This window comes from Macaca nemestrina, chromosome 10 (genome assembly GCF_043159975.1).
Source record: "Macaca nemestrina isolate mMacNem1 chromosome 10, mMacNem.hap1, whole genome shotgun sequence".
Lineage (NCBI taxonomy): Eukaryota > Metazoa > Chordata > Mammalia > Primates > Cercopithecidae > Macaca > Macaca nemestrina.
Genome location: NC_092134.1, coordinates 20,654,569 through 20,666,513, shown reverse-complemented (window position 1 = coordinate 20,666,513; position 11,945 = coordinate 20,654,569). Strand labels below are relative to the sequence as shown.

The 11,945-nt window shown below is 47.2% G+C and overlaps 1 protein-coding gene across 4 annotated transcripts in view; it reads left to right on the top strand.

Moving 5' to 3' along the window:
• The first annotated feature begins 1,759 nt into the window (after nucleotides 1-1,759).
• Nucleotides 1,760-11,945, top strand: part of LOC105493384 (rabphilin 3A) — a 334,145-nt gene continuing 323,959 nt past the window's right edge. For all 4 annotated transcript variants that reach the window (XM_071071032.1, XM_071071031.1, XM_071071033.1 and 1 more), the window contains exon 1: nucleotides 1,760-2,012. The gene's annotated coding sequence lies outside the window, so the exon portion shown is untranslated. The remainder of the gene's footprint in view (nucleotides 2,013-11,945) is intronic.

The following is an 11,945-nucleotide window of genomic DNA, read 5'->3' as shown; positions in this document are numbered from 1 at the left end:
CAAAGAGCTGTGATGAAAGGCATGAGCCACCATGCCTGGTCTGATCTCTGTTTTTAAGTATTGGCAATGAAGTCACATTTTTCTAGAACACCAATGAAACCAAACAGAATATGTTCTGCAGGCCACATTTGGCCACAATCCTCTGGGTTGCATCAGTTGCCTTAAGGAGGCAGAGAATGAGATGATTTCAGCCCTGGAAAGATGTTCTGCTCCATTTCATCCTTGGAATGGCTATCATGTCAAATGCAGGTACAAGATAATAACTAACATTATGGAGTGCCAACTGTGTGCCAGACACTCTCCCTAGCACTTTACTTGAGCTAATTTGTGAATACGTCCAACAACTACTCGTTTTCATTTGGGTCACAAATGAAAGTTTCATAAATGAGCTGAAAGTCCAGGTTAGGCACTGAGCCACTCAATGAAAACCCTGCACATTGGGGTCAGCAGTTCCATCAGAGACTAGCTAAGGAGGGACTTTGGTTGTCTGACTCCCTGAGGCCCTCCACTCCCCTCAATTTTCCTTTGAGGATCCTTAGAAGAGGGGGCAAGTGTTCCCAGTATAGGAACAGCAAGGGCAAATGCCCCAGGGGGCAACGGCCTCTGTGATTTGGGGAACAGTAAAATGAGGGAATGATTGAGGGGGAGGGAGGGGCATGTGAAGGGATTCTGCCTGTACCCTTAGAGAAACCCAACTGTAGAAGGGGTGGTGGAGGTGGGAGAGGGGTGGTGGGGGAGGGAGAGGGGTGGTGGGGGAGGGAGAGGGGTGGTGGGGGAGGGAAAGGGGTGGTGGAGGAGGGAGAGGGGGTGGGGGGAGGGGTGGTGGAGGAGGGAGAGGGGGTGGGGGAGACAGATGGGTGGTAGGGGAGGGACAGGTGTGGTGGGGAGGGAGAGGTGTGATGGGGGAGGGAGAGGGGTGGTGGAAGAGGGAAAGGGGAGGAGGAGGAAGGGGGTGGTGGAGGTAGAAGAGGGATGGGGTGGAGGAGGGAGGGGGCGTGGAAGAGGCAGAGGGTAGTGGAGGTGGAGGAAGGAGGGGGTGGGAGTAGTGGAGAAGAAAGAGGGGGTGATGGAGGAGGAAGAAGAGGTGGTTGAGGAGGGAGGGGGTGGTGGAGGAAGGGGGCATGGAGGAGGGAGAGGGAGGAAGAGGAAGAGGAGAGTGGGAGGTGGAGGAGGGAGAGGAGGTGGTGGAAGAGGAAGAGGGAGTAATGAAGGTGGAGCAGGGAGAGGGGGTGGTGGAGGAGGGAGAGGGAGTGATGAAGGTGGAGGAGGGAGGGGGGGGGAAAGGGAGTGATGAAGGTGGAGGAGGGAGAAAGGGTGGTGGGGTAGGGAGAAGGGGTGGTGGAGGAGGGAGAAGGGGTGATGAAGGTGGAGGAGAGAGAGGGGTTGGTGGAGGAGGGAGAGGGGGTGGAGGAGGGAGAGGGGGTGGTGGAGGAGGGAGAGGGGGTGGTGGAGGAGGGAGAAGGGGCTGATGAAGGTGGAGGAGGGAGAGGGGGTGATGAAGGTGGAGGAGGGAGAAGGGGTGGTGGGGGAGGGCGAGAGGGTGGGAGAGGGAATGATGAAGATGGAGGAGGGAGGGGAGTGGTGGAGGAGGGAGAGGGGGTGGTGGAGGAGGGAGAGGGGGTGGTGGAGGAGGGAGAGGGGGTGGGAGAGGGAGTGATGAAGATGGAGGAGGGAGGGGGTGGTGGAGGAGGGAGAAGGGGTAATGAAGGTGGAGGAGGGAGAAGGAGGAAGAAGAGGGAGAGGGGGTGATGGAGAAGGTAGAGGGTTGGTGGAGGAAGGTGGCAGTGGTGTTCCTAACCCTTGATCTTGGCTTGTTAACCCTTTCTGAGCTTCCCTCTAGTAGGGGGATGAGGATCGTCGGTTGTTCCCACATTTAAGGGCAGAGCCTGGCGGGGGGTGGTGTTGGTGCTCGAGGGTCACGCGCTGGTGGCTTTGCCGCGGTGGTGGCAGCGGTGGAAGAGGCGACACCGCTGGAGGCGGCGGAGGGACGGGCCCATCAACGCTGCAGGCGGGTAAGGCGAGCGGGGGCTGAGGGCCACCAGGTCCTGCTCTCCCGAGCTGCAGCACGTGCTGGCTTAGGGGGCCGTGGGGGGTCCCGTGGGGGCGCGGCGGGGACGCGGGACCCTGCCTCCCGGAATGGGGCTGCTGGAGCGGGAGGATGCGCTAGAACCGGGGGTGGGGCGACGAGGGACTTGGGGGCGGGGAGACGGCGCGGGACCCGCGCTATCCTTTGGGATTTTGAGGGGCGGGTCCCGGCAGGGGCCCCCAACGTGGCTACTCCTGCGAGTCTCCGAGAGGGAAACAGGTGGTCGCGGGGTGGCTGTGGCGAGGTAGCTCCTCTCCGGTAGCCACGGGGTGTCGGATGTGCGCCTTTACCCACCCGTGATGTGCGCCTTTACCCAGGGTGGATGTGTGCATCTCCTGGAGCCGGCTGGGACCCCCGCATCGGGCTTTGGTCAAGGATCTTTCGAAGGGGTAGGAAGACGGGAAACTCAGAAAGTGCTGAAATCGGGGCACTAGAGTCACAGTGTGTCTGATTTTTACCCGCATCCTCACTCCCACTCCAGGTCATAGCACGTTCCCTGGATCAGGGTTTCTGTAGTTAATCAGAGGGCATCTCCGCCCCCTACCCAAACCCCATCCCGACAATATATCCTTTTTATTTCACCTCCTAAACCAGGGGTTGCAAACTGGGATGCACACGGGGCCAGGCAGATGCACAATGGGTCCAACTCTTACCTGATTTCAACTATGCACCAGGCGCTGTCTATAGTTATTCATTCATTGAATCCTCACCACGCCCCCTGAACTTGCTACTTGTGATGAAGGTGATTTTACAGATAGGGAAACAGGTAGGCAAGGTGAAAGTCGCTTACCCAAGATCACATGAGTAGCAAGTGCCAAGTCAGGGTGGGACTCCAGGCAGGTGGCTCCAGAGTCCTGGCTCTTAACCACCGTGCTGTGCTGAGCAGATGAGCTGTGGGGGTCACCAGGAGCCCCACCAGGGAGAGTTAACGGCTGCCAGGCAGAATCGCAGACCCTGTGTGGCCAGACTGTCCAATTTATTGTCTCAGCCTCCTGAGTAGCTGGGACTACAGGCATGCACCACCACACCTGGCTAATTTTTGTATATTTTAGTAGAGATGGGATTTCACCATGTTGGCCAGGCTGGTCTCAAACTCCTGACCTCAGGTGATCCACCTGCCTCGGCCTCCCAAAGTGCTGGGATTACAAGCGTGAGCCACCTCACCCGGCCTTAATTTTTGTATTTTTAGTAGAGACAGGGTTTTGCCATGATGGCCAGGCTGGTCTCAAACTCCTAACCTCGGGTTATCCGCCTGCCTTGGCCTCCCAAAGTGCTGGGATTACAGGCATGAGTCACTGCAGCCAGCCCTGAGTTCTTATTTTCACACCCCTGAAGCTCAGATCTGGCCCCACATAATTTAGTGCAGGGAAGAATTTTGGTGAAGGGAAGAAGTTTATTTTGGAAGGTGTGGCTATACAAAAAAATGACAGTGTTCACACTGGTCTTACTCTTATCAGGGCCCTGGGGCCCTGAGCTATTCCCTCTTGTAAAACTTTTTTTTTTTTTTTTAACTTACTGTATTTTTTTCAATAGATTTTCCTTTTTTTTTTTTTTTTTTTTTAAATACAATCTCTCTCTTTGTCCCCCAGGCTGGAGTGCAGTGGCATGAAAATGGCTCATTGCAGCCTCGACCTCCTGGGCTCAAGCTATCCTTCTGCCTCAGCCTCCTGGGAAGCTAGTAACACAGGCATGTGCCACTGTTACCAGAAAGGGATTCCGATCCAGATCCCAAGAGAGAGTCCTTGGATCTCACGCTAAAAAGAATTTGGGGCGAGTCCATAGAGTAAAGTGAAAGCAAATTTTTTAAGAAAATAAAGGAATAAAGAATGGCTACTCCATGGGCAGAGCAGCAGCATGGGCTGCTCACCTGCTTGTACTTACTGCTACTTCTTGATTCTATGGTAAACAAGGGGCAGATTACTCACGAATTTTCTAGGAAAGCGGTAGGCAATTTCTAGAACTGAGGGTTCCTCCCCTTTTTAGACCAGGTAGGGTAACTTCCTGATGTTGCCATGGCATTTGTCACTGTCATGCTGCTGGTGAGTGTGTCTCTTAGCATGCTAATGCATTGTAATTAGCATATAATGAGCAGTGAGGATGATCGGAGGTCACTTTGGTCGCCATCTTGGTTTTGGTGGGTTTTGACCGGCTTCTTTACCATATGCTGTTTCATCAGCAAAGTCTTTGTGCCCTGTATCTTGTGCCAACCTCCTATCTCATCCTGTGACTTAGAATGCCTAACCTTCTGGGAATGCAGCTCACTAGGTCTCAGCCTTATTTTAACCAGCCCCTATTCAAGATGAAGTTGCTCTGGTTCAAATGCCTCTGACACCATCATGCTCAGCTAATTTTTTGATTTCTTTTTTTTTTTTTTTTTGTAGAGATGGGGCCTCACTTTGTTTGCCAGGTTGGTCTTGAACTCCTGGGCTTAAGCAATCCTCTTGCCTCAACCTCCCAAAGTACTAAACTTACAGGTGTGAGCCACCGTGCCTGGCCTAGTCTTCAAGTTTTTTGGGAGCCATAGCTCTGTCTTCCTCATTCTTATATTCCCACATGTCACACATACTGTATTTCACATCATGATATTCAGGAAGTACTGAATCAAATGTAATTAACTCAAGTAAAGTAGAGGTTCAGTCTCTTAGACACCTGCCTCAGGCAAGAAATCTCTCTTCCCCTCTGAGTTATAATGGAAGTCACTGTTCTCAAGCTTGTAGGATAAAGAGCAGCACAGACTCTGACATAGGACCCCTTTGTTTTCCTCGCTGCCACCCCTGAATTCAAAGTCGTTTTGTCCCTATGTGGGTGTCAAGCAGCTAGAAAAATGGGCCCAGCATGAGACAATTTCAAACAGTGCAGCTTTTTATTATGCAAAGGTAACAGGGTTTCTCGCAGCATGACCCCAGCAATAGTGGCTGTCTGTGACTGTTACCTCAGAGCCAGGAAAGAAAACAAGCTTTCAAGAGTATGAGTCAATCAAAGGGTGCTACTGACTTCACCTTTTGCTAGGGGGCCAGAATCTTTTGAGGGGCAAACCTATAATTCCAGCAACTAATAATGAGTCTTCAAAAAGCAACAAAACAAAACAAAAAACTTCCTAAGAAACCAACCCAAAACAAAACAACAAAAACAGAATGGAGAGAAATCTGGGAAGATCTACAGAAGATTATAAATCTTTAGGAGGTAGAATGGCCAGAACTAGATTTCTGTCATTTTGGTTCTACCTGAACCAAAACATGACCTGAGAAGGACTCAATGACGTGCCCTATGAACTTCATTAGGGATTGATGGATTCAATAAACTCCTGTTGCAAAAATGTGAACATAGCAACCACTTACATTTTAGTCTGAACTAGCCACTTTCTGACAGCTGGGAGTTGCAAAGTCAACTGCTTACAGGGTCCGAGCATGAAATGTCAACAACTGAAGCAGGCAGAGCCAGAAAACACAAGAGTGGTGGGAATATAGTGAGTTGGGAACACATGCTCCATCTATAGGAGCAGCAGCAACTCAGTTCTGGGCAATCATTACCATGAAAAATGACAGGTTCAATGTTACTGTATGTTTTGGGAAGTTGGAAATCTAGGTTTTTTTACATGAAGTCTTCCAATTAAAAAATGTTAAAACATTTTATTATTTTACTAGTTCTTCCTCTTTCTTAATGATAGATTCCTCTGAAAATCTGATTAAAGCTATCTGTCGTGCCTAGGAAACTACAGCACATACCTTTTTTGTATACAATTTCAAGACATTCATAGACCGTCTCCCCCAATCCCATGGTGTCTCAAGGGCAGCAGGAATGCCTGCCCTGGTATTTATACTTTCCAAGAGAGGATCTGATTGGCTGGGTTTACCACTGTCAAATAGGTTGTACTTCCACTGGGTAGAGTTTCATCTGTGGTCTCCCCCTCATGCCCTGATTGGTTGCTTTTGGCTTGAGCACCGATTCTGAATCCCATAGTGACCATAGCTGCAGAGCTGGCTTCACCCAAAGCACGGCTCAGACAGACATTTCAGAACAAAGTATCCCAGGGATTACTTTTCGCAGAATTAAAATGTGGGCACCCGTATCATTTGAACTTCATGAACCTTCTCTTCCCAAATTCTCACCATTTGGAAAACTCCTCTTGCTCCTTTTCATCTTTCTTCTTGTATTAAAAAAAATTCTGGTACAGCCATTACATTTAATTTTTATGATCTTGTTTAAAAGATTAGCTGTATTGCATCAAAGTCATACAAGTACATAGTTTAAAAGTCAGATTATAACATATTTATAACAAAATATTAGTTTCTGTTCCTCTGTTCCTGGTCCATCCCTAGAGACAACTACTGCCAACTCCCTTACCTGTTTCTTTTATTTCTTCTTTTTAATTTTTTTGGAGACATAGTTTCACTCTGTCACCCAGGCTCTAGTGCAGTGGTGTGATCATGGCTCACTGCAGCCTTAACCTCTCGGGCTCAAGCCATCCTCCTGCCTCAGCCTCCTGAGTAGCTGGGACCATAGGCGTGCACCATCATAACTGGCCAAGTTGTTTCTTATGACATTCCCCCATCTTCGTATTTCTAAACTCGATTTTGACATATTTCCAGCTATTTCATTCACTGTTTCACTGACTCATTAATTAGCTGATTAAGTAAACACATACACAAGAAGCCTCAACTATAGGCTAAGGGCTGTCCTGGTGCTATAGAGAGAGGAGCAAAAACAGATACACTGTCTATTTCTATCTCTATCTTTCTCTCTCTGTCAGTTTCTTTGTCTTCCTGTCTGTCTCTCATTCACTGTTTTTATCTCTTTGCCTCTTTGTGTCTGTCTGAATCATTTTGTCTCTGTTCTCTGCCTCTCTCTCCACATCTCCCTGGATTTAACATAAAATGCTCTCTTTCTCTTTATCTCTGTCTTTCTACATCTCCCTACCCCCTGTCTTTCCCATCTCTCACACCCTTCTTAAAAGGGCATGACTATGAAAGCGTTCTTTCCAGGTGAGGCCATTTTTAACCAAGGACTTAGCAGACACTTTTGTCTTGTCTTTTGTATACAGTATTTGAGGGCGGGGGCGAGGTGGGGAAGTTAGCTGGTTTGCACTTTAATGTAGTTTAGTCAAGATAGTCTTTTTATGAACGAATTTGTGCAGATTAGTTTGCAAGATGTGACTAAAATATCAAATCCCTACACTGTCAAAGCACTAATGAATTGGGAAGGTAAATTATAGAAGAGTGTTTTCCTGTAGGAATTACACTGACATTCAAAATTAACTTTTCTTGATACCGAGTCCACTGCATTCCACACTGGCGTTGCGGGGAACATTTAAATCCAAGTTCTTGGTGAGTGCTCTAATAGACAAGCACTGTGGTAATTAAATTAGAAGGCAAAAATTGTTCCTTGGTTACTTCCTGCAAGTTTTCTTACCTTGGGGGAATATTAGTGAGGAAGAATGTTTGGCAGAGTTGTATTAGTCTGTTCTCATGCTGCTAATAAAGACGTACCTGAGACTGGGTAATTTATAAAGGAAAGAGATTTAATTGACTCACAGTTCCGCATGACTGGGGAGGCCTCACAATCATGGTGGAAGAGCAAGGGACGTCTTACATGGTGGCAGGCCAGAGAGAGAGCATATGCAAGCGAACTCCCCTTTATAAAACCATCAGATCTCGTGAGGCTTATTCACCATCATGAGAAAAGCATGGGAAAGACCTGCCCCCGTGATTCAATTACCTCCCACTGGGTCCCTCCCATGACGTGGGAATTACGGGAGCTATAATTTAAGATTTGGGTGGGGACACAGCCAAACCATATTAAGAATCTTGACAAAATTAAGATTATTCAGCCTTTATGGAAATGAGCAGGTCCACAAATGACTCAAAATATTTGGGGGGAAAAGAAGTAGGTAGCTCGGGAAGTGTTTTAGGATTTTCCTTCTCTCCCTCCCACTTTCCCTTCCTTCCCTCTTTCCCTCTTTCTTTTCCATGTCCCTTTCTGTTTGGTTTTCCTTCTCTCTATACTATGCGTAGGTTAGTAATCTGTTGTGCTTGAACCAAAGCTGAACTGACACTGAAGACACCTGGGTTCAGTCCCACTTTTGCTGCTCACCAGCTATGTGACCTTGTGAAAGTTATTCAACTTCTCTGGGCTTAGTTTCTTTTTCCGTTGAATAAGATGTTTTGGACCAGATGACCTCTAATGTATTTCCCAGATCTAAGATTCCTTCACACACCTACCAACAAATGTTTAAATTTTAACATGTATTTTTTTCTTGTTATGAACAGGGCAAACTCATTAAACAATTTGGAAAAAAAAATAAAAAAACGATAAGTGAACACTATCCACAATTCCATCATCCAAAGAACCAATGTGAACATTTTGGTGCAATTTTCTTTGTCTTTTTTTGATATATAATTTCACAAATCATGACTGTTCATACTGTGCACAATAGTTTTGTATCCTTTTTACATTTCTTCCTAAGCATGTCTCTGTGTCTTGCCTGTCTTCATGAACATTATGATGATGATGATTTTTTAGAGATAGGGTCTCACTTTGCTACCCAGGCTGGAGTGCAGTGGTGCAATTGTAGCTCACTGCAGCCTCCAACTCCTGGGCTTGAGCAATTCTCCCACGTCGGCCTGCCAAAGTGTTGGGATTACAGGCATGAGCCACCATGCCTGGCCATGGCAACTTTTTTTTTTTTTTTTTTGAGACAGGGTCTCCCTCTGTTGCCCAGGCTAAAGTGCAGTGTCGTGATCATAGCTCACTGCAGCCTTGACCTCCTGGACTTAAGCAATCCTTCTACTTCAGTCTCCCAACTAGCTGGGACTACAGGCATGCACCATGTCCAGCTAGCTTTTTTTTTTTTTTTTTTGGTATTTTTCGTAGAGATGGAGTTTCACTATGTTGCCCAGGCTGGTCTTGAAATGCTGGGCTGAAATGATCCACCTGCCTTGGCCTCCCAAAGTGCTGGGATTACAGGTGAGAGCCTGGCCATGAACAACATTTTTAATGTGTGTGTAATATTTCATTGAGCAGTCATGTCTGGATTTATATAACTACTCTCCGGTTGACAGACATTTTGGTTGATGCCAGCTTTTCTCTTATGGCTAGTTGTGATTCATATCTTTGTTCATGAACATTTCTCCATCTTTTTATTTTCCTTGAGTTTATGGCTCTTTCAATGATTCTATTTGTGTTTCCTGGCAAACATGGATAAATGCCCCAGAAACTTGCTGGGTGGGTGGCTTCGTGAATTTTCCCTGGAATTAAAACTTACTTTGCCTCCCATAACTGAATTGACTGTATGTCAGAGGGAGGACAGTGGCTGGGAGGTAACTCTGACTTTCATGCTTTATTAAGTCCTCACTTGCCTGCAGCCTCACTTCTTTTAGGTATGACCTAATTTTCATTGAGTTCTTTTGTCTGCATGGCTAATAACGACATTATTATCAACAACAATAACAGCTACTGTTTTAAGAATTTATTCAATACTGCCAGGTATTGTTCACTGTCTCATTCCATCCTCACAGCAGCCCCTCTGAAGTCAATATTTTCAACATTTTGCAGATGAGGAAACTGAGGCACAGAAAAGTTGAGTTCTTTTCTCAAGATCAGATAGGGAATAGGATTTGCACCAAGTTTCTCTTTATCCAAGAGTTTGACCTCTGAAGCACTATATTCCTCCCCTTGCCTTCATATTCGCTCTCCTAGAAACATCTATAATTAAAAAAAAAAAAAAAGAAGAAAAGGAGGAGATTGATAAAGGGATGGAAGGAAGAAGGAACCATCCTTTGCATTTCCCTAAGGTCTAGCAGCAGCTCTGCATTAAAAGCCAGGAGACTTGGGTTCCTCTTCTAGCCTTACTATTTCAATTGCTGTGTGGCCTTGAGCAAACTACATCCTATATCCATGCCTCGGTTTGTAATCTACAAAATTAAAGGGCTGGTCATGTGCGGTGGCTAATGCCTGTAATCCCAGCAGTTTGGGAGGCTGAGGCGGGCGGATCACTTGAGGTCAGGAGTTCGAGATCAGCCTGACCAACATGGTGAAACCCCGTCTTTACTAAAAATACAAAAATTAGCCAGGTGGTTGTGGCGGATGCCTGCAGTCCCAACTACTTGTGAAGCCAAGTCAGGAGAATTGCTTGAGCCTAGGAGGTGGAGGTTGCAGTGAGCCGATATTGTGCCATTGCACTCCACCCTGAGTGACAGAGTGAGACCCTGTCTTAAAAAAAAAAAAAAAAATTAAAAGGCTAAATTATAGAGTCTTTATGGACTCTGAGACTCTTAAGATTCCCTGATTAACCCTAGGTTGGTGGGAGGGGACTCAGAAGTGATTATGGCTGCAGAAAATGGGGAAACCAAGGTTCAAGGAAGTCCGCAGCGTCACAAAAACTATCAGGCCCTGTTGGATCTTTCACGTGTAAATATCTGAGACTTTGTATTTTGGGGTCTGTTCGGGAATGGATTTATTGAAGGTAAAACACAAAAGGAGAATAGAGTTAAGAATATCTGCACACCACAGGGAACCCAAGAGCAGGAACAAGGGAACCAGATGTTTATGTTCATATCTACACTCCCGGCAACATCATGCCTCTCACTCTGACACCGCTATCTGTGCTCCAGGGCCCAGGAAGTTGCTGAGTTTTCAGATATTTGAGCCTGAACTAAACACCTCCCACCTCAATCTAGCACAAAGAATCTGATTGGTCCAACCAGGGTCACATGGTCTACTTCTGATCCAATTAACTGTGTCAGGCTGGGGGTGTGGTCCAAACACGGGGGTCACCTCCAGAGGGGCGGGTCACCTCAGGTGTCGTTCCTGGGCTTGATGGCTCAGAAGTCCAGGGACGGAATTACTCCATGGGGGCACACTCTTGGTTGTCTCACAGTGCAGCAAGAGCTCCTGCAGTTGTTATTAAGAATGGAACTTTAAATTATTTACTTCTACTTTATGTGAAGTGGCTCTCCCAGGAAGGAATGAACAAAACTGGGGACGCCTAGGGGGGGCCAATTATTGTTTGTTTGAGGCTTTGAGGTATGCACGTGTGCAGAGGGACGGTGTGTTAGTCAGGGTTCTCTAGAGGGACAGGATTAATAGGATAGATGTATATATAAAGGGAGTTTATTGAGGAGTATTGACTCACACTATCACAAGGTGAAGTGCCACAGTAGGCTGTCTGCAAGCTGAGGAGCAAGAAAGCCAGTCTGAGTCCCAAAACCTCAAAAATAGGGAAGCCCACAGTGCAGCCTTCAGTCAGCGATCATAGGCCCGAGAGCCCCTGGCAAACCACTAGCTTAGGTCCAAGAGTCCAAAAGCTGAAGAATTTGGAGTCCGATGTTCGAAGGCAGGAAGCGTCCAGCACGGGAGAAAGATGGAGGCCGGAAGACTCAGCCAGTGTAGTCCTTCCACGTTCCTCTGCCTGCTTGTATCCTAACTGCAGACGGTTGATTCGATGGTGCTCACCCAGACTGAAGGTGGGTCGGCCTCTCCTAGTTCACTGACACAAATGTTTATCTCCATTGGCAGCACCCTCACAGACACACCCAGGAACAATACTTTGCATCCTTCAATCCAATCAAGTTAATTATAGTCAGTTTCAGTCAAGTTTTATTTGATGATTTCCCACATAGTGATATTCACTAAGGGAGAGTTCGCAGTTGAAAACCTGGATGGCCTCATCACTGCGCATTGAATCCCGTTTCTTGAAAAGGTTACGCCGGGCGCAGTGGCTCACACCTGTAATCCCAGCACTTTGGGAGGTCGAGACAGGTGGATCACTTGAGGTCAGGAGTTTGAGACCAGCCTGGCCAACATGGTGAAACCCCGTCTCTACTAAAAATACAAAAATTAGCTGGGCGTGGTGGTGCAGACC